The 4787-nt window shown below is 37.5% G+C and overlaps 1 pseudogene; it reads left to right on the top strand.

The window, feature by feature from the left end:
• The first annotated feature begins 592 nt into the window (after nucleotides 1-592).
• Nucleotides 593-710, top strand: LOC122151341 (annotated as a pseudogene).
• The last annotated feature ends 4077 nt before the right edge of the window (nucleotides 711-4787 follow it).

Raw genomic sequence — 4787 nt, 5'->3', positions numbered from 1 at the left:
GTGAAAATTGAAAAGAAAATAAACAAAAATGAAGGCAACAAATTGAAAACAGTTAAAATATGGTACATATTAATCCAACTGTAATCATAATCACTTTAAATGTGAATAGTCTCAATATATCAATTTAAAGGCAAAATGTATCAATGAACGAAAAGAAAAAAAGACTGACTCTCTGTCACCTACCAGAAAACCACTTTAAATATAAAGACACATAAATAAAGAGATACAGAAAGATATACCCATCTAAAGTTAATCAAAAGATACACAGAATAGCTACATTAGTTTCATAAAAAGCATATTCCAAAGAATATGAATTTATCAATGATGAAGAGGGGTATTACATAATGATAAAAAGGATCAATTCTCCCAAAACACACAACAATCCTAAAGGTATAAGTACCTAACAACATAGCATCAAAATACATGAGGCACATACTGATAGAATTCTGAGGATAAATAGAAACTTCTCTGTCCTAGCTAGACATCTCACAACTCTTCTATCATTAATTGACAAATACAATATGAAGAATATTAATTGAACTGAAGAGCAGCATCAGTCAAGTGGCTTCAATTGACATCTATAGAATATGATGTCTAAGGCCATACCACCCTGAATGCGTCAAATCTTATCTGATCTTGGAAGCTAAGCAGGGTTGGGCCTGTTTGTACTTGGATGGGAGACAGCCTGGGAATACTGGGTGCTGTAGGCTTTTGTCTTGTGCTTTTTGGAAACTCTGGTGCTGTAGTGCCTAAGGTATTTGACTGCTAACCAGAAGCCTGGTGGCTCAAACCCATCAGCCACTCCTCAGAAGGAACGTTGGGCAATCTACTTCCATAGTGTTACCACCTCAGAAACCAAGGAAGGGTGGCTATTAATCAGATCCTAGTTAACAGCAGTGTTTTTTTTTTTTTTTTTAGCATGGAATACTTCATCCAACTGCAGCAGAATATACATACTTCCTAAGTTCATACAGAAGATTCACCAAGATAAACCATATCATTAGCTATAAAACACATCTTAACAAATTAAAAAAAAAAAAAAGATACCATATAAAGTATGCTATCATGTCACAAAGGACTTAAATTAGAAACCAATAACAGAAAGATAATTAGAAAATCCTAAAACATTTGGAGATTAAATAGCATATTTCTAAACTTTGCATAGGCTTAAAAATTATTTTAAATTAAAATAACAATATAACATCAAAATTTGTGGGATGGTGAAAAAAAGCAATGATTAGATTAAAATTTATAGCATCTAGTGCACATATTAAAAAAGAATGGGAATCATTAATCTAAGGTTCCACCTTAGGAAACAAAATTTAATCCAAAATAATTTACTCAACTTATTTTGAGCACTCTCGTGTGATGGTCAAATAATAAAGTAAATGGAGGAACAATATATGTTTTTTTAGGTTAGAAACTTTCTAAGTAGGATGATGAAGGCAGACATAATTTATTATTTATTCATTTATTTAGTAAATAGAATTCTTCAAATCAACAAGACCAATGACCTATTAATTGCAAATACCTTTTTTCAATAACACAAATGGTGGTTATACACTTTGCCAGATGGAGTACACAGGAATCAGATTGATTACATGTGTGGCAAGGGGTGATGGAGAAGGTGAATATCTTCAGCTAAAACAAGGAACAGAGCTAACTGTGGAACAAACCATCAACTGCTCATACGCAAGTTCAAGTTGAAGCTAAGGACAATTAAAAGAAGTCCACAAGAGCCAAAGTATGACCTTGATTATATCTCTCCTTTAGAAAGCATCTAAAGAATAGATTTGATGCATTGAACATCAATGACTGAAACACAGAGGAATTGTGGGATGACATCAAGAACATCATCCATTAACAAAGGAAAAGGACATTAAAAAGACAGAGAAGGAAGAAATGACCAAAATGGATGTCAGAAGAGATTCTGAAACTTGTTCTTGAGTGGAGAGTAGCTAAAGAAAATGGAAGAAATGACAAGATAAAAGAGCTGAACAGAAGATTTCAAAGAGTAACTTGAGAAGACAAAGTCAATTATTATAATGAAATGTGCAAAGACCTGGAGATAAAATACTCTTCTTGTTACCTAGTGCTACTCTGATGGGAATATATCACAAATGGGATGGCTTGAACAAACAGGATTTTATTCGCTTAAAACTTTGGAGGTTTTAAGTCAGAGTTCAAAGTGCCAGGCTCTAAGAACTGGGTGAAAGCTGCTTGACTTTGCTTTTCAGTCCTGCCTTTTGCTCCCTGCCCACTGAAGCTAGAGGCATCTCTTCACTCAGGTAGCTGCTAGCTGCTGAGGTCGACAAACCCAAGGTTGACAAGTTTAAAGTCACAATACCGATATTACCAAACCATGTGGAAGGTCATTAATTCAAGTCCGCTAAAAGTCCCAAGATTGGCAGAGCATGGCAGCCTGCTGAACAACCACTTGGCTACATGCAAGGGTTAAGCATGCCATAAACTAGGGGTCGTTCTTAAAGGTTCTCCTTATGTACAGTAAGCAGACCACATTCCTAAGGCAGTTATTCAGTTGCTAATAGTAGATTCCACCATGGAGTTGATTACCAGTCTCATCATGAGGAATACTACTGCCCAGCCACTCAATCAGGCCCAGCCCAGTTGACACATGACTTTAACTTCCACAAATACCAAAAGGGAAGAACATGTTTGGCATTTCTCAAACTGAAAGAACTGAAGAGGAAATTTAAACCTCAAGTTGCAATATTGAAAGATTCTATTGACAATATACTGAATGATGCAGGAACAATCAAAATAAGATGGAAGGAATACACAGTCACTGTACCAAAAAGAATTGGTTGATGTTCGTCTATTTCAGGAGGTAGCATATGATCAAAAAACAATGGTATTGAAGGAATAAGTTGGAGCTCCACTGAATGAATTGGCGAAGAACAAGGTCTGGGAATTGTCAGAATACCCATTGAGATGTTTCAGCAAAAAGATGTTGTGCTGGAGGCACTGACTTAGCTATGCCAATTGATTTGGAAGACAGCTACTGGGCCAACTGCCTGGAAGAGATCCATATTTGTACCCAATGCAAAGAAAGGTGATCCCACAGAATGTGGAAATTATTGAACAATATCATTAATATCACACGCAAATAAAATCTTACTGAAGATAATTCAAAAATGGTTGCAGCAGTATATTGACTGAGAACTTCCAGAAATGCATGCTGGATTCAGAGGAGGCTGTGGAACAAAGGATATTATTGCTGATGTTCAGATGGATCTTGGGTTAAAGCAAAGAATACCAGAAAGATGTTTACTTGTGTTTTATTGACTATGCAAAGGCATTCGATTGTGTGGATCATAACAATGAGAATAGGAATTCCAGAACACTTAACAGTGCTCATGCGAAACTTGTACATAGACCAGGAGGCTGTCATTTGAACAGAACAAGGGGGCACTTCCTGGTTTAAAAATCAAGAAAGGTGTGCATCTGGGTTGTATCCTTTTATCATACTTATTCAATCTGTATGGTGATAAAATAATCTGAGAAGTCGAACTATATGAAGAATGTGACATCAGGACTGGAGGAAGAATCATTAACAACCTGTGATATGCAGATGACACAACTTTGCTTGTTGAAAGTGAGGATGACTTAAAAGCACTTACTGATGAGAATTGAAGACTACAGCCTGCAATATGGATTACACCTCAATATAAAGAAAACAAAAATCCCTACAACAGGATCAATAAGCAGTATCATGATAAATGGAGGAAAGATTGAAGTTGTCAAAGACTTCATATGACTTGATTCTACAATCAACACTAATGGAGGCAGTAGTAAAGATATCAGATGCCGTGTAGCATTCGGCAAATCTGCTGCAAAGGAAGTCTTTCAAGTGATGAAGAGCAAAGAAGTTTCCTTGAAGACTAAGGTGTGTTTGACAAAAGCCATGGTATTTTCAATAGCCTCACATTCATGGGAGAGCTAGATAATGGATAAGGAAGACCAAAGAAGAGTTGGTGCTTTTGAGTTGTGGATGTTGGTGAAGAATGCTGAAAGTACCACGGACTGCTAAAAGAACTAACAAATCTGTCCTGGAAGAATGCTGGAACGCTTCTTGGAAGTGAGTGAGAATGACTAGACTTTGTCTTACCTATTTTGGTCATGTTGTAAGAAGGGACCATTGCCTGGAGAAGGATATCATGCTTGGCAAAGTGAAGGGACAATGAAAAGGCCTTCAATGAGATGGATTGACACAGTGGCTGCAACAATAGGCTCAGGTATAACAAAGACTGTGGGGCTGGCACAGGACCCAGCAGTGTTTTGTTCTGCTGTACATGAGGTTGCTATGAGTCAGAGGTGACTTGACACACCTAACAACAACAATAATGTCTCTATGGAAATAGATTGCCCAATCTTCCTTCCAAGAAGTGGCTCATGGGTTTGAACCACCAGCCTTCTGGTTAGCCATCAAATGCCTTAGGCACTATGCCACCAGTGGAACTATGCAAATGTGAGGTGTTTGACTTACCATCAAGATTGGATAGCTTGTTAATAATGTACATAAGGTACATAACATCTGTGTTGGATTTTTTGTTGTTATGTGCCGTTGAGTCATCTCCAACTCATAGCGACCCCTCTTTGGGTTTCCGAGGTGGTATATCTACAGAAGTAGATTGCCCAACCTTCCTTCCAAGGAGGGGCTGGGAGGATTGAACTGCCAGCCTCCTGGTTAGTAGTCAAGTGCCTGTGGGGGTAGAGCCATGGAAATAGTGTGTGAACCCTAACATGGGGATTAGTGAGTTTTGCCA

The sequence above is a fragment of the Orycteropus afer genome, unplaced genomic scaffold, assembly GCF_000298275.1.
Source record: "Orycteropus afer afer isolate SDZICR_OR568_19922 unplaced genomic scaffold, OryAfe1.0 scaffold00395, whole genome shotgun sequence".
NCBI lineage: Eukaryota > Metazoa > Chordata > Mammalia > Tubulidentata > Orycteropodidae > Orycteropus > Orycteropus afer.
The sequence above is the reverse complement of the archived record's forward strand: the minus strand, read 5'-3'. Positions and strand labels throughout refer to the sequence as shown.